Source organism: Miscanthus floridulus, chromosome 14, assembly GCF_019320115.1.
Source record: "Miscanthus floridulus cultivar M001 chromosome 14, ASM1932011v1, whole genome shotgun sequence".
Classification (NCBI taxonomy): Eukaryota; Viridiplantae; Streptophyta; class Magnoliopsida; order Poales; family Poaceae; genus Miscanthus; species Miscanthus floridulus.
Genome location: NC_089593.1, coordinates 5,714,058 through 5,732,394, shown reverse-complemented (window position 1 = coordinate 5,732,394; position 18,337 = coordinate 5,714,058). Strand labels below are relative to the sequence as shown.

General features: G+C 45.3%; 1 long non-coding RNA gene and 2 pseudogenes across 1 annotated transcript; 2 read left to right on the top strand and 1 right to left on the bottom strand.

The window, feature by feature from the left end:
- Positions 1-5,240: 5,240 nt before the first annotated feature.
- On the top strand, positions 5,241-6,950 carry LOC136505342 (uncharacterized). Its single transcript, XR_010771174.1, has 2 exons — positions 5,241-5,464; positions 6,250-6,950. It is a non-coding gene; the product is annotated as an uncharacterized lncRNA (long non-coding RNA).
- A 1,107-nt stretch (positions 6,951-8,057) lies between these two features.
- Positions 8,058-14,949, top strand: LOC136505086 (probable staphylococcal-like nuclease CAN2; annotated as a pseudogene).
- A 555-nt stretch (positions 14,950-15,504) lies between these two features.
- Positions 15,505-18,150, bottom strand: LOC136502687 (putative pentatricopeptide repeat-containing protein At3g08820; annotated as a pseudogene).
- Positions 18,151-18,337: the final 187 nt, after the last annotated feature.

Sequence of the window (18,337 nt, the reverse complement as noted above, 5' to 3'; positions counted from 1 at the left end):
GCTCCGCCTCGCCTTCCTCGAAGTCGTGCTCGAACTTGCTCCGCCTTCCGAGCACAGGTCGGACCTCCCCGCGCCTCGCCACCGGCGTCCATGGCGCCGCCGTGCACGGCCGCCGTGGAGCGCCCTTTTCCTTCCCTCTCCAGCCTCGCATAGCTACCTTGCCGAGCTCGCTTTCTCCTCGCACGTCTCCCGTGCTCGCTCGCTGGCGTTGCCGTGGCCGGAGACGGCCGCTGGCCGCTGGCCGAGCCGCGCCGCCGCGCCAGCGCGCGCCCCGGCGAGGCACCTCGCCTCGGCTGGCCAGGCCGAGCCAGGCCGGGGGTTGGCGCCTGTTGGGCCGCCGCGCTCCTCCTTTTCGCTCGGGCCGCGCAGGCCGAAAGCGGCCGTGGGCCAGCTGTTCCCTTCGGGCCGGCCCAGTAGAGTTTTGAAGGATTGATTTCCATTTATTCATTCTTATTTGAAAACAGAAATGGTTTGCAAAATATTTGGATACTCAAAGTTGCTTCAAATTTGTTGAAACAAATTTTTCTAGGTTCCTTATTACCAGATCTACTTGGGAAAATTATTGCATGTCATGTTTGATATACTTTCCTATAGGATTTTATTTAATCTTGAATATTGCTGATAACTTGAAAAATATGTAGAAAAATATATAGGCTTCAGAAAAATATGATTCCAAGTTTGTTAATCTTCTTATGTCATGTACTTCCTAGGAAAAATATATTTCATGTATGTGCTGTGGGAAAATTTTGAGGTGTAGTTCAAGTACCTTAAATGGCTGATTTTTGTTATTTTTGCGAGAGAGCAAATTTTGTATAAAACATGCATGTGACAATTTTTGCACAGTGATTATATACTATGAAGAACCTAGGAAAAATATTATTTCTGTTGTTTGACACTTTTCATAGTACAAAGTAATTTCATGCTCATTTTCATGCTATAGCTTGTCATTTTTGTGTAGGATAGTTTACTTATCCAAATGCCATGAAATTTTTATGGTAGTCTGTTTAGGGTAGTAGTATGCTACTGTAATTTTCTCAGATTTTTAGGAGCATCAGAAATATAGGTTGCTATTCAAACCTATTATTAATTAGGGTTTAAGCAAGTGTCGCTTTAAGTGTGATTAAGAAATTAGTAAAGCTTTGGTGTATCTTTGAAGCATTTCATAAGATAGGTTAACTTAACCTATTAGTAGTAGAAGAGAATGCAGTAGATGACATGTGCTTGTATTATAATTTCGTGGATGATGTTGACTACCTTGCATTTAAACATATCCATTGCATTCATCTCCTTCGATGCACCGTTTGCAAAATCACTTACGCGCATTGCATCATACAGGATCGCAAACCAAGAACCCGGTCGTCATACCCGAGGAGCCCGAGGAGCAACTCGAGGCGCAGCAGTAGGAAGTGCCAGAAGCCGACGAGGAGGACGTTGAGGAACTTCCGGAGTGCCCCGATCACCGTCCGAGCTCCTTCGAGAGAGGCAAGCCCCGGAGCATCTTTCTCCCGGTTTGCAATTAATTAATTAAATGCTTTACTTTAAATTGATGCATTACGTTCAGGAGTTGTTTGCAACCGTTGCTGCATTATACCTTGTTTACCTTTGTTATACTATATCCTTGTTACCCTGGTATCCGCAGTCGAGTCAATGCTTAGCTGGCTTAGACCGGTAGAAGTCGGGTGATTTCCTGTCACCTGCGAGCTATAGGTGGTTACCTGGATCTGCTTGGATGACTATGAAGTCATGGTATAACTAAGTGTTAAATGAAGTTGAGACCGGACGGAGACTTACAGAGTTTTGGACTGTAGTGTTTCCGTCTGTGTCGATTAAGGACCGACCGTTGTTGGGCCTCGAGTCATGTTGAACGCATGCCTTACATTTAGCTGGCCGGATAAAGTACCTTCCGACCGCGAAGCTGGGAGATTTTTCGGGCCGAGTAGATTGCCCGCAGCGCACTGTGCCGGAGCAGGTGTGGTAGGACACGGGGGCGAGATGATAAGACCAAAGTGCAGTCGGTCGGCCCCCGGGTACATGTGGTTCCTGGCAAACTCGAGATACCTGGAAAGTTGGCTCGGTGATCAATATCTCACTTTAGCGGGTGAGTGAGGTTTGTGTAAGGAATAAATCACCAGCTGGTTAGGAATCGATTCGAATCGCCATCGCTCCTGGATAGTGAGCACTTGACTTGAGTGACTTCATCGTAGTAAATGTTATGGAACACTTGGACAGTTATAATGAATATGATGGTATGGAAGTTGCTTAATGATCATTGGTTATCATTATCTGCTTAATCACATGTTTACTCTAGTTTAGGTGCAAATCTAGTGGACAGGTTAATAATAATTAACTTGGCAATAATGCTTTTAGAAAGGTTCTTGAAATGCTAAAAATGCTTCTTTTGCAAATGAGTCAGCTACCCTACTATAAAGCCCTTCATGATCCTTGGTGTCATTTATTTTCGGTTATGTCGGGTAAGTCTGGCTGAGTACCTTCTCGTACTCAGGGTTTTATTCCCACTTGTTGCAGATGGGCAGATGTACTATGGCTACTGTATCAACTGCCTGTATCCTGCGATGGGTGATGCTTAGGACCATGGGCATGGTCATTCCTTACGTCTCATCTGATGCTTTTGTTGGAGATGATCATTTGCTGGCACTATATTTGAACTCCGTGTGAGTGTGTGTGGTTTTAAACAAATGACTTCCGCTACTTTTTATTCGAACTTGTTTTGTAATAACTATGTTTAAACTCTGATGTATTTGAGATCGCAAACTTTTATGTAATATGTGATGGTGACCGCTAAACTTATTACGATCATGGCTGGGACATGAGTTGGTTTGAAATCCTTCGTGATTTCACGGACTACCGGGTTATACGAGCTTAAGTTTGCTAAAACGTCTGCGCTGGCGGATGATTTTCTTACTTAATTTCGTATAATTGGTCGGTTCTGTTACAGCTTCCAACTCTCCATGCTACTCAAAAATTGCAATAGTTATACTACTAATAATAGTCATTGCAAGGCTATGTAATCTAAAGAACACAAGACGACTTAAGGAATAATGGTCATCAAGTCAATAGCCACCCTCACTGATCGAAGGTCTTAAGACCTCCTAGTCTTCTTGTTTCTTTTTCTTGTCCACCACTTACCGCTCATTTTTTTTAATAATAATGGAATTAAGGTTCAGCCGTCAGCCCTCTTCAAAGGAGAGGCACCAGTCCACATTTAATTATTACAAAATAAAAAACGACTTACACACCCAGAAGTTCCAAGCTTAAGAATCGATCTCACAAATAAAAGGCCATTTATCTGAGTTGAAGAAGTGTAGCGCCCTCCACTCTAGTAGATGACCTGCCAGCGTCATAGCCTCCATTTGGTCCTCGATGTGCTGCAACTGAGCCCAAAACCGAAAGTCAATGTGTTGCCTTAAATAAAACGGCACAAATGATTTTTGGTGTCCGTTTATTAAAAATCGAATCATTCTTAGTGAGCCATATTGACCAATAAATGGCTGCAGCACCTATTAGTAATGGTGAGTTTTGTTTCGGACCACCTTGTTTTGACCAATTATTGAATAAATCTCGAATACCCAAAACTATAAAAGTGGCATGCCAAAGAAATTTAGCATAATGACATTGAAAGAATAAATGACGAATAGATTTCAACTCGAAGCAAAATTCACAAGTTTTCCTACCTTGCCAATTCCTCTTAGCTAGATTTTCTTTTGTTAAGATGAATCCCTTCTTTAGATACCACATAAATACTTTTACCTTTAGCTAGATTGTCATTTGTTAAGATGAATCCCTTCGTTAGATACCACATAAATAATTTTACCTTTAAAGGGACCTTCAATTCATATGCTAAATCTCCTGAGTAACCCTAATACCATTATTAATTTGGTGTACATTGACCTCACAGCGAAAGAACCATTTTTGTTTAGGTCCAGTAGGGGCGGATCTAGAATTAGGCCAATAGGGGCTCAATAACCGAATGAGACTTTGAGTTGGGCTTTGATGGGGCTTTTGGGTTAAGCTAAAGACGAGTTGGGCTAACTTGCTCCTTGTATTTGTGGCCCAGGGTGGCTGCAGCCCACCCAGCCCCCCTGAATCCGGCCCTGGGCCCCAGACAAGTGTATCCATACCCACATTTAAATTAATATGCATAACGCTAGCCGCTAGATTTAATCGCTCGGTAAGCTTATTTCCCATTAAAGCTCTTTTAAAGGAAACATTTAATGGGTTTGAGCCCAGTACATCAGCGATCATTGCATTCTTCTGTCTTACGATATTGAACAAATTTGGGTAATGGAATTTCAAAGCCTGGTTTCCGGACCAAACGTCCTCCCAAAATCTGATTTGGTTACCACTTACTAGCTTAAATCTTCCTAAGCTCAGGAATTGTTCTTTGACTCCTATTAGAATCATTCAGAAGTGAGAATCACTGGCCTGTTCGGTTGGCTGGTTCGTATCGTTGCTGGTTCGTGAAGAAGTACTGCTGGCTGGTTTGTGTGAGAGAAAAATACTGTTCCTGCTGAAAATTTACGATCGTTTACAACAAGCCACAGCCAAACGAACAGGCTGGTTGCTTCGAAACCTAGCTCAAGATTTTATTTTTTAGGTATTTATTTCGTATCAACAATCAACCCTTGTCAAATACCCACTTCGTTACATAAATCATGGGTTTGGTTTGTGGGTTCAACTCGGATATCCCAGGTCCGACCCACATGGTCCCGTGTTTGGATGGGGGATGTGTGGAACGAGATCGACCCGAGTTGGCATATTGCCCAAAGATGCGGGTCAGCCTGGTACCTCCAAATCGAGGGGACCAACTGAGTGGACGCCGTCTGCTTCGGTCGCGCGAGCGCAAGGAGGCGCGGGTGCTAGGCCGTGCGGCTTTCCTCCATCGCCGGCCGCCGTCGACTCGAGTAGGGCTTTCCTCCGGCGCAAGGCCATCGTTGAGCGCGGAGCGGCGCGGCTTCCTCCGTCGGGGTCGTCGTCTGGGAGCGAGCGCGGGTGCTAGGCCATCGGGGCCGAGAAAATTGCTATTTTACCATTATGAGAGGTGGGTTTCGCTCTTTTGCCATCCCGCAAATAGCATTCGCCAGTTTGCCATTATCAAACTTGGCACACCGCCAGAACGCCCTGCGACTGGATTATACCGTATTTTGATTTTTTTTTTTTTTTGTTTCCATACTTTCATTCCCGTTTTACCCCTCACTCCTCGTAAGCTTATCCTCAGCATCGACTCGCTCTCCTTCCTGGCTGCTCATTCACGCACCAGAAAGCCATGCGTCCGCCGTCGGCGCCGGCCGACGGCAACCCAGCCAGTCGCCCCGGCTCCGCCCGCCGACGGCGGCGCTGCTTCCGCGGGCAGCCACAGGCAAGGAGCCGCACGGCCGCGGACACCCGACGGCAGCGAGAGGGCACCTCGACGGCTACCCGACGCCACCCCCGTCCCTGCGCACAGGTGATTTTTTTGCTGGATGCACACGTCACTGCTGGTGCCATTCCTTGTACACAGTAACCAATTTTCATGGAATGGCGATACTTGGTAAATTGATACAACTGGGGCAGCAATTATTGTTGATGACTATGTACAAGGAGAGATGACAGTGGTTCATGACCCAAATCGCCGTAGAATAGATCTTGGCACAGTGTACCCTAACATGAAGGAGTTTAGACTGGCTATGCAATCTTGCAAATCATTTCTGGAAAGCTGTAGTGTTAGTAACAATGCCATCTCCTCATGACCCCTTCTTGAATTATACTAGTGGTATTTAAAAAGGAAAGTACAATAGCAAGGCTTCCTTTCTGAACTACTCCCTCCCTCCGTCCCATTGAGTTTGTCGCTCGGGAACCGGGATTGTGAGGGGGGCACGGTTTTCAAACGACAAACTCAATGGGACGGAGGGAGTATATATCGGCGCTAAAATATCAATTATAAACATGGATCTTAAATTTTGAAACCGCCTTTTTTACTCCTGGCTTCTATGCAAACAAAGCTTTCCTTGGATCATCCATGCTGCAGCTTGCAACACTGGGCATGGTTTGTCTTCACTTGGGACAGCTCGCTTGTTAAATAATTTCTTCTCTTATTTTAGCTACTAGGAAACTGATTTCATTTTTTTGGTTAACAATCCGATTAATATACAATATTTACACCCAAATAAGTCCCTAACTGTCCTGATAAGAAGCATGTTTTGAATATGATCGGTTGCAAGAACCTTTGACATTGTGATATATGCTATGCAGGAAGCTGCTAATTCTATTGCAAGAAAACGGGATATGAAGATAAGAGATCGCCTGTTGAGGCTCACTCATGCAAAACCGGTGGACACGACACCAAAGAAAACGGAAGTCCAGAAAAGGAGTCGTGTACCAAAACACAAGGAGGTTTCGACACCAGGCAGCAAATCTAATGAAGGCAGTGAGAAAGCCAAACGAAAGGCATCAGCTTTGTCGTATCAAGGCCTGAGATCAAGCAAATCTGGTGTTGTGAAGAAGGTGAAAGTGAACCAGCAGCCCAGCAACAAAGGGAAGCAGAGCAAAACTAATGAAACTGGAGCGAGTGCTCGCAAAGCTAAGCGACCCGCTGTGGCTGCAAGAAAAGCGAAGCAACTAGCCAAGAAATGCAAGGTGGATGCCTCAACTCCTGAGAATGCACACAGGAGCAAGAAAGCAAGGAAGTAGTTATCTATTGCGCTGGTTGTTTGCCCTTGCCACATTGTAACAGGAGTTTCCCTGAATCGAGTTTTGGACAAGCTTGTCACCTGGTCAAATGGTCTTGTTACTGCGTAGAGGCAATGTGCGGCCTTAAGTGAGGTTAGGGCAATATACAAGAGCGATGCTGCAAATGTATGGCTGATATATTATTAGTTCAATGTAACAATCCGGTACTCGCCACTTTAAACACTTTGTAACCTTAATTGGCATTTGTTTTGATCTTTTTACTATTTTCCTCCACAAACATCTGCTTTCTACTTCCTCCGTCCCAAAGTTTGTATCGTATCTTTCACAAGGTTATAGAAAAAGATTATGAATATTTAAAATCCGGTACTCGCCACTTTAAACACTTTGTAACCTTAATTGCGGTATATGTGGTGGAGTAGATGTCGACGCCCTTAAACTCAAAAAGGAGTCCATGCATGTTCCATAGTTCATCACAGTTTATTGCAGCCAGAAATCCAAATGTGCAGGCAAATGGACATTCCTTGATGGATGGAGCATAATAATATACTACAAGTAGAGTAGAGCGTAGCTGTACAAAGTGGCAGTTGGACATCACAATTCACAAGAGAAGAGAGCTGAGAAGCAGTAGCGTCACTAGACTGAACATAAACACGGTAGAACCGTAGCAGGAGGACACTGATGAGGAGACGAACTGCAAACCGCACTGGGTCAGTTTCAGTCGGATGGTCCAGCAGCCCGGCCTCTCACATCACACCGCAGCGACGGCGGCAGACGAAGTGAGCGCGTGCAGCCTCCAGAACACCTCCCCGGCGGCATCGGTGCTGTTGGCGTCGACGGCGACGGCGCCGACGAGCGCCCGGAGCGCGCCGCACACGACGGTCGGCACGGACGCGCTGGGGATAAGCTGAGGATAAGCTTACGAGTGAGGGGTAAAACGGGAACGAAAGTATGAAAACAAAAAAAATAATAATCAAAATACGGTATAATCCAGTCGCAGGACATTCTGGTGGATAATGGCAAACTGACGAATGTTATTTGCGGAATGACAAAAGTGCGAAGCAAAACAGCAATTTTCTCATCGGGGCCGGGGGCCGCCGTCGAGGGAGCGTGCATGGGACAGCGCTGCTTCCTCCGTTGGGGCCGCGAGATAAGCAGCTTATCCATGGCGCGGCTTCCTCCGTTGGAGCTCAGATGTGGACGCCAGAGCGGGGCGGGGCGGGGCACGCCAGCCGTTGGGGCGAGCAGGGCGGCGCGGTACGGAGCGCGCCAGTCGGGCAGAGCCGTGCGTCGCGATGGGAGGTGGAAGAAGGAGACAAGCCGCTGACAGCTGGGTCCCATATACGTAGCAACTAACGGAGTTAACCGTCCCATTCATCCAAACCTGCTCCATTCCACGTCCCAAACAAAAAACTGAAACGGCTCCGACCCTCAGACCAAACACGAAATTGGTTTATCCCATCAAAAAAATTGAGTTGGATCCATCCCAACAGTCCTAAACCAAACACACAGAAAGAGAACCACCACTTACCGCTCATACAAGGCCCAACCAGCAGCTTCCTCCTCACCTCTGGCAGCTTTAGAAGTGAAGTGGAGGAAGCAGGTGCTTTGCAGAGATCGAGTGACTAGTCCCCACAGGAGAGAGCTCGAATCGAAGAAGGAAGGCAGGAATCGAAGAAGGAAAGGCAGGGGAACGAAGGGAAAGGATCCATCTCCATCGTCTCCATGGGAAACATCATCAGGTGCCTAACGGGAAGAGACCATGACCATGGCCATGGTGATGATGATTACTACCCCTACTACCGTACAGCCTCTAGGTGGGAGGATGAGCCTGCAGCAGCCTCTCGGCCTCCTCAGCAGTCTCTAGGTCCCATCCATGGAGGCGTCAGCGTCACGCCGGCGGCCACCGCCTCCCTGGCCCAGGACCTGCAGCTCAACATCGAATCCGCGCCCATGGTAAACATGCAACCCACTACGCCTGTACCTGCTTTCAGTACATTACTAGTGAATTTTCCAAGTGATATTATGAATGAAATGGATGTCAACATGCACCGTCAAAGCGCCAACCTATGCAAAATTGAGTTTTTTTTAATCTAGGATTATTTTGGTCTGCTAGCTAGGAGGAGAAGGTTTAGTTTCCTGCACTGTGTGATGTGCGCTTGTGTTAAATTTTTTTGGATGCAAACATGACTAGTTTACCTCGCTCTTGCAACTTCTCTGGACTTTTGGCCTTTTCTACTCTTCTTTACAATAAAGACATGAACATAAATACATAATGCTCTACACTGTAAACTTTGCCGTGATACAGTTTGGTTGTTTTGTTTTAAACATAATTAATGTACATGAGCTGCAAATCTCAAGTTGCTAAGACGGGCACTTTTCATGCTACATTTTATTCACTGAGTGTTTTCGGTTGCACGTGCATGACTGCGTAAGTTCTGCAGAGGAGACGTTGTAAATCAAACATTGGATCTTAATTTGCTTTCGCATCTTTGTAGGCCAAGTTTCATATTTCTGATCTCTATTTTCTTTGATGTATATGGCAGCCAATGAATCAATAATATCTACTAATATGCTGCAGCAGTAGGGATATTGTGACTGCTAGAATATTACTGTATGGAAACAGTTGCAAATCTTAAGATTTTGATGGCATGTCATGGCAATTAGATTAATTTCCTTTGCCCCCAATTCCCCCCCTTCTTTTCCTAAAATGAGATTTAATTTGCATAACAAAGGGAAAGACTTGCATATAACAAAGGGAATTTTGTTTTGTCTCTGTCATCTTTTCAGATTCCTGAAGGGCTCAAACGGCATGTCACATCATCCAAGAAAGCACAAATTAAATGGTAGGGAGAGAACTTTTGAAAAGCTTATATATGCGGCTGATGATTTTTCTAATATTTGCACATTTATTCTGTGTACGTACTGATAGCAAATGTGCTTCCATTCCCCTCAGAATTATTCGATACAGTTAGTTTTTACCATAACTTGCTTTGGACTGAAAGGCCATGTTGTTGTTGTCGTCGTCTTTACCATAGCACCAAAAAAAAGAGTTCCAGTACGGAGTTGGATTTTATAAATTGGGGGTCGTTTTCAAATTGACTTAAGTTTCAAGGGAATCACTCAAATGCTTTAATTTTGGCATTTCTTATGACAGGGACCTCTAAACTTATCAAATATAACACAGATGAGCAAAGCTTTTGCTTGCTTAATTCTAACAAAAAGGTACCAACAAACAATGGGCAGAAGAAATACTTTCAGTTCTTAACTAATGTTGTTAAGAGCTGAGAGTCCAAATATACATCAGCTTTGTAAAGACATTAACTTCTTTGAAATGTGCACTAGTTTTATTTGAGCTGCGCACTACCTTGATTTAGTTTTACTTGTGATGTAGGACATCAACAAGGTTTCTAGTAACGTATTTGAACGTTGATTTTTCTAGTTATATGCTAGCAAACTTATTGAAAATATAATATACCATAGAGTAAACTTGATAAGAAATCTAACTGGTATAGTTTTCACTTTTCAAGTGACGTATCCAAATATTGTTGCTTCTGTGGTGACAACCTAACAAAGCTAACAGCACGCATTCTAGTATGTCAAGTAAGAAAGCATATGTGTGTAGCATATAATTAACATCTTTCTTTTCTAATGTATAAGATGGATTCTGAGACAAGCAGAATCAATATAAGTTCTATTTCAAATTGAAAAAGTAAAGGAATTGCATTATATCTCTCTATTTGCACAAAAAACACAGGTACAAGGACATGGCAGAGGCATACAAGGATATGATTATATGAAAACCCCACCAAAAATACAAACTGAAACTGCTCTTACCAGGATCCAGAGAGCAGATTTGGAGGTAGCTATCTATCTGTATAACTAGATTAGACCACTGAAAGCTGGTCGGGGCAGGAACCTTACCAGCGCTTGCTTCTTTAGCATTTCATCATATATATGTTTAACTCATTCTATTGAGAAGCAATTCTTTCCCGACACCTCAAATCGCAAAGTTATTATTCTCACCAATGGCTATAGATGTTCATTTTTTCTGTAATGCTGTTTTCTCCTCAGGATATATTTTCATTTTACAATCTACCGACCGCATCACTCCCTGTACCAGACTCAAACCATCACCCGACACCGCCACCAGAGGGTGTGCAGTTTGTGCTGAATACTTTGCCGGTCAGATAATATATATATATGTTTAACCACTACAAAGAAAGGCTTACTGGCAACACCAAGTTTCTAAACAATGCCTTGAATTAACATTAGCTAATCATTGCCTCATCTCTTGCAACTATTGTCAGGTCCATAACAAGTGCATTGGAGATGGTGATGGCTTTACTGCATATGTTGACACAGCAGACCCAAGGGAGTCCGCAGATGTGCCACCGGAAGTGCATGAGATGGTGATTGCAATAACTCAAGCACGCACTGATAGGGATTATCAGACAGCTAATGCTCTTCAAAGAAGCCTTGACAAAGCTGGATATAAGTACTCTAACTAGCTTGATAATCCTTATATATCATAAATTTATTTAGCATAGTACTTATTTTGTTTCAAATTTCAGTAGAAGTTGGATAAAATACTACTAGAACTGCTATTGTAGATTACCTTCGAATTTTTTATAGATCATAAGCTCATAAAAACTACAGAATTAAATGCAAGACACAGTACCATTCAGGTTTACTGATGGAGCTTAATTCACAAAAAAATACAATAATAGCATATCTAAAAAAATGATTGGAATCATGCACTATGCAGTTTACGCATTAAATGAACTGTTGCAAACCAAAAAGAAAAAAAAGGAAGAAGAGCTATAATATGATGAAAATGCTGGCCAAAGTTACACCATTGTGATCCTACTCGTATACATGGTTTATTTGAAATCACTGGAAGCATGACTTACAACAATTTTACTGAGCAGGGTAATAATCATTTTAGGCGAAGAGATCCTTGCAAGGAAATATAGAATCCGAATGAGGTATATATGTGAAAGGTCCTTGTTGGTTTTGGTAATTGAGTGACAACCTAGGTGGACTAATTGTGTTTATGTGAGATACACATGTGATTAGTCCACAGGTACATGTGTGTGAGCAACATATGCCATGAAGGTGAAAATGGCTTGGAGATGTTGCAAAGCTCGCACATGTGATGATGAAGGAGCTTAAATGCACATGAGACATGACATTGAGTCATGTGATTAAGGTGGAGAAGATCAAGACAAGACTTGGCTTGATGGACCGGTTGCAAGCGTGAAGGGCAAGTCAAAGGCTTTGGAGTGATGGACCGCGTGGCGGTGAAGCTTGAGCAAGACTTGGCGCCGATGGACGATAGCAACGGTGAAGAGCAAGTAGAGTCAAGATCGATGAACCAATATGATCATGTGATGATATGAAGTGGATCATATCATTGTTGATCGTGTTGGTGCATGTGTTGCATCGACATTGAAGGAGATGGAATGGAATGCGCAAGGCAAAGGTATAACCTAGGGCATTTCATTCCACCGGTCATAGGTGTGTAGAGAAGTTTATGACCGGGTTTAGGATAGATGGCCGTACTATCAAGAGGGGCAAACTTGTTTGCATATCGGTCATCTAGTGCTACTCGAGTGATCTAACTTTGCATTGTCGCTAGGATCGAGTGACGTGGCAAGTTGAGTGGCTAACATCCTTTGGAAAATGATTGTGAAAATGCTAACACACATACACATGGTGGTGTACACTTGATGGTGTTGGCACATTTACAAAGGAGGTGGTGTTTGCAGGGGTGAGATAGGTTTGGGTGTTTACAAAGGATTCGGCGCTTTCGGAAAAATGGAATGCCTGTTTTCTATTACGCCGGATGTAAATTCTTGGTGGTTAGCACATTGGAGCAAAGGTGAAGAAGTTAGAAGTGAAAACGGGTTGATCGCGAAGATGCTGGCGTCGGTCAACTGACCGGACGCTAGATCTGAATGCACCGGACGCTGGCAGGCTGCGTCCGGTCAGGCTGACGTACGATGACGCAGAAGCTGGAGTGTGACCGGACGCGTCCGGTCGAGGTCGGTACCTTACTGGAAACAACCGGACACTGGGGTTCAGCGTCCGGTCAGTTGAAAGCTGCTGCGTCCGGTCAGGTCAAGTGACCGTTGGAATCGGGACACATGGCCGTCTGTGGGCGACCGGACGCTGAGGTCCAGCGTTCGGTCAACACGACCGGAGCGTCCGGTCGGCCCAACCGTTGCCCAGTGAAGGGGTAACGGCTAGTTTAGCCCTTGGGGCTATAAATAGAAGTGGCCCTCGGCCATGGCTGGTGTTGAGCACCTCAAGGGACTTAGTGTCCATGCTTGTGAGTGCTTGGGAGCCCTCCATCACACATATACTTGATAGTGATCATTCGATTGTGTGAGTGAGCGATTCTAGTATGATTGCATCGTGAGGTTGCATCGAGTGGCACTAGGTGATCGAGTTGCAAGCCGATGGTGCTTGTTACTCTTGGAGGTTGCCACCTCCTAGATGGCTTGGTGGTAGTCTCCGTTGAAGCGCGTAAGAAGCTTGTGCGGCGCTCCGGAGAAGTGCTTGTGAGGGGCATTGTGCTCGCCCCGTGGGAGCCGCGAAGAGCAACTCTAGTAAAGCGTGTCATTGAGCTACCCTCACTCAAGGGGTAGGTTCTTGCGGCGCCCGACGTGCGGGCTTAGCGGGTGATGCTAATTAGCCGCCGAACCACCAAGTGAGTGGTCGACACAACGGGGACTAGCGTGTTGGCAAACACGTGAACCTCGGAAGAAAAATCATCGTGTCAACCTTGTTCTTCCCGTTGGTTTGCATCCCCATTACACAAGCTTGCCATTACTTTTATACATATTAAACTTGTGTAGTTGCTCTTGTAATTAGATAGCTTGTGTAGCTTGCTAATTACCTTCTTGCTTGTGTAGCATAGAAGTAGCTCCCTTGCGTGGCTAATTTGGTTTTAGTAACCTTGTTAGTCACATTGCTTAGTTTGTGTAGCTAAGTATTTGCGCTCTCTAATTAGACATTGGTTGCCTTGTTATTGAGCATTGCTAGTGAGCTTAGTTAGCTTTGTTCTTTTGCTTACTAGCGTGTGTAGGAGCTCCCTTGTTGCTTAAAGTACTAGTCGCATAGGTTTGTGTGACCTTGCTTCTAGAATTGGTTAGGAGAGCTCTAACTAGCCCGGCACCTTTGTTGCATAATTGTTATCTTTGCAAGGTGCTAGTGAACATATATAGTGGGGTATAGTCTTGGCTAGACCGATAGTTTTAATTCCGCATTTGTATCGGTTAGCCGACATAATTAATTTTAGAAAAGACTATTCACCCCCCTCTAGTCCGCCATCTCGACCCTTCAATATGTTGCTCTAAAAAATGCACCTACATCTAATAATAACTGGAAGTACTGTTCTGAGTTCATATCCATGAGTTATAGGGGCATTGATGCACCGGAGCTTAAGATGCCGTATGGAAAGGAAGCAAGGAAAGAATTAATGAAGCTCATTGGTGGGAAAAGTGTCACAAATTATGTTTATGAGCAAGACCAATTTGGACGCTACGTGGGTGACCTCTATTGTGATAACATGTTTATTCAGGTACAACAGAAACTTCTTTTTCTTAAAAAAACTATTTAGTAGCTCATGTCTTCTGATTGATTTTACTGCTTTGGTTATTAATTAGTATTATTGTGTCTCTGAGTCATGTATTATTAATTAGTATTATTAATTAGCTCATGTCTCTGATTGATTTCCCCATACCTAAATGCATTTGTGGGTTTAAAGGCACTCTGAGGAACCTAGAGTATTCTTTTCTATCTGAATATCCTTGAGCCACGCTTATCAAATTTTCTGGGAACATGGGTCGAACAATAGCTAAACAAGGGCTATACGATATCATGCATGATCATCCAAACTGAGAACTATATCTAGATACGATGGCTTACAGGACATATGGTTATGCCGATAGAAGTTTTTCACTTACATTTTGAATTTTTTACTTTGCAGTGGCAGAAAGAGGCAAAATCTACAGGCCTAGGACTCTGGGCATCAAAGAAGCCCCCTCAGAAGCCATGGGATTGGAGAAGAAACAAGCGACATGCAAGACACAGTGCCATTCAGGTTTACTGATGGAGCTTTCGAGCTCTCAGGGATCTGACAGCCACGTAGTTTGGTACTGAGGTTCTTAAGTAGCTTGCTGCAAATGAATGTGTATCAGTAACCAAAAGCCAAAATGTACAGTTGATGTTTGTAGAAAGGGAAAACACCTTATTGGAGGTTCTCTCTTCTGCAATGATAATGTACCGATGACTTGTAGTCCACAAGAACCAAGTGGTGAATTTGTAACAAGAATGATGAACTAATTCATGCCATTACAACCAACCCTATAGAAACCAAATGTCTGAAATACCAGCATCTGAAAGCAACACACATTGTAGAAACTTGACATGTGAAATGGCATCGGTTTTGGAGTAAAAGAATATAAAACAGGCAATATAGTTTTAAAAAATCGCAGTTCAATGGGTGGCAACACCCTTGAGAAATAAAATGTATTTAATATAAAACCATTTACGATGCCTAAGCCCTTTATTCACAATCTGACACAAACAGAGAGGGGAAAGCATAAAATTAAGCAGTATCTTGGCCATTTTAATTTCTGAAGTAGATTACAAATAAAATACAAGAGCAGAAATCAGAAAACTATCAATTCCTTTCAACGAAATGAATGGAAAGGGAACTACATACCAATCTGCCATGCATTGTGCTAGTAACTATGCTCCAGTCCCAGCTCTAGCTGACTACAGTTTTACATCAGATGAAAATGTAGATGCTCCAACTCTAGATACTGTCCAATATTGCAAAAAGAAACCATCCGTATACTACCAATAGTCATTGCAAGAGCAATAGCCATCTCTAAAGCAATGAAATCGATTGTTATCTCGAACAATAATTTCGCGACAGGTTATCCTCGATATGAGCTTGATGGCAGTGTGGCAGTCACTGCAAACTCGGAGGTTTTTGGTGACCCTAATGGTCTATCCTGGTTCAGTAGTAAGGAGGCTGAATGCAATGGCAATTTTCTCACTGTGATGCACAAGCGTGTGTTCCTTCTCCTCATTTTCAATGTCAAACATCACCACCTCAGTAGTTGGTTTATAACCCATGGCCTTCATTTCCATGCCTAATTGATCGAGCTTTGCATAGATTTTATCTGAGAGGGGATGTGATTTGTCTCCAACATGGAACTCGTGGACCTTACCATCAAGTTCAACCCAGCTAGATGCAGGGACCTTCTCAACCCCCTTTGCCTTCATTTCCAACCTGAGCTTTGCAGCATCTTCCACTGTTAGAGTATATGTTAGAAAGCATGACATAATTTCCAGAATTCCATGGCTCCAATCGAATGAGCTGCTTCAACACATGTTCAGCAAGGTCAGCGTTCCGATGGATCTTGCAACAACCAAGGAGTGCTCCCCATACAACAGCATTTGCCTCCATTGGCATGTCTTCAATTAACTGATGAGCCTCCTCCAGCAACCCCGCACGACTGAGCAGGTCAACCATACAACCATAATGCTCAATCTTAGGGCTTATGTGGTACAACTGACTTATGTTACGAAAATAGCGCTGCCCATCTTTTACAAGGCCACTATGTGTACAGCTGCAGAGCAATCCCATGAAGGTATTATCATTCAGTGTCATGCCTGACTTTTTCATCTGGCCAACAAGCGCAAAGGCAATCTTCTCGTGGCCAGTCATGGCGAGCCCCAAGATCATTGCATTCCAAACAATGATATCTCTCTTCCTCATCTGCTGGAATACCATCCATGCCTCACCTGTGTTCCCGCACTTGGCATACATATCAATCAGTGCAGTACCCAGGACAGGGTTGTCAAGAACCTCATCCCAGTGCAGCATCCCAACTACTTTCCGTCCCAAATCCAATGCACCTAACCTTGTGCATGCTGAGAGCGCCCCAGCACTGTATAACAATCTGGTCTTATTCCCTCCACCTGCATTGCGAAGAACAGTTCCAGAGCCTCCTGGGGATGCCTATTGGAGGCGTATCCCCCAACCATTGCGGCCCAAACCACCACATCCTTGCTCTTCATCTTGTCAAACACTTCCCTAGCCTTGTCCATTTCCCCACACTTTTGACATACAAGTCCAACGCTGCAGTTGCCACAAACACGTTCCCAGAAATCCCCTCTGTCAGCATCGCCAGGGGAGCGGAACCTGATCCAGCCACCAGCCAGGCGGACAACGTGGGACCTGAACGCGTCGCGGGCTCCTCGAACCAGAGCGTACCAGAACCAAGGAGAAGCGACCGAGCCCGGCGCGCCAATGTGCGATTCGGTGGACACGAGTGGGCATGAATCCTAGGCTAGACGGTCTGTGTGATTCACGCCGAGGCCAAGGCCCTGTATACATACCGATAGAGAGACAAAGGACAGGGGATAGACATATCAGAACCAAAAACAATACTAAGCTTCCTTCTCCAGTTATGTGACGAGTTTCTCCTCTGCTCCCTTTCTTCTTCCCCAATCCTTCCCCTCGGATGCTAACACCCTCCTGCTCTGCCACCCTCCACACAGCCTCCCCATTCACCAAATCAGCTACTCGAGCGCACGCGGTTAGGACCCGCACTGCCGTGAAGCTGTCAGGGCGCATGCCACTCGCGAACGCCCTCCTTGCAACTCCGACGGCTTCCTGAGCGCGCCCCGCGTCCATGTACGCGGTGATGAGCGCGGTCCAGGAGACGGTGCTGGGGTGGGGCATTTCGTCGAACGCCTTCTGGGCGTCGAGCAAACGGCCGCATTTCGCGTACAGGTTGAGGAGGGAGGTGAGGACGTGGGGGTTGGAGTGGGACGGGAGCTTGAGGGAGCGGGCATGGAGTTGCACGCCGGCAGAGAGCGGGTCGGGGAGCCAGGAGGCGGCCTTGATCGCGAGGGCAGTGGCGGAGGCAGGATTTATACTCAGGGGGCCGGCCGTCAGGAATTATACTTAGGGGGGCCGGCTCGGTCTTTTTCATTGCGATAATTTTATTATCTGGTTGTGTTTTGTATAATTATATTATTTAGAAGATATTAATAGGTATATATAACAAGAATTTTATATAATATTTCTCTTAATATAAATAAAAAATATTAAATCATACTACTAATTTTTTTTTTGTGAAACATTAGGGGGGGCCATGGCCCCTGCCAGCCCCCCCCCCCCCTTGGCTCCGCCAGTGCATGAGGGGAAGGGGTGAGGTGGGAGGGGTTGGGAAGGAGGGAGTGGAGGCGGAGGGCGTGGAGGTGCAGGCCGCAGGAAGAAACAGAGCGGAGAAGGAGTTGCGATAGGTCGGTGAGGAGGTCCAGGCGGAGGAGGCGGCCGTGGATGAGCTTGACGGTGAGCGGTGGGAGGTGGCTGCTGGGGCTGACGCCTGTGAGGAGGACACGGCAGATGGCCTCGTCGGCGGCGGTGGCCGACATGAAAGCGCCAAACGAAACCATTTTTTTCGTTAGAGCATCTCCAGGTGCCGCCGTGGCTGTTGCCGTTGCGGCCGTCGAGGAGGCGACCGAGGCCCGCTGGCGCCTTGTTGTCCTGCTGGCGCTCTTCCTCGTCCGCCTCGAGGAGTCGACGGTAGTGGGGATTGGGGAGTCGAAAAGGAGGACGGCG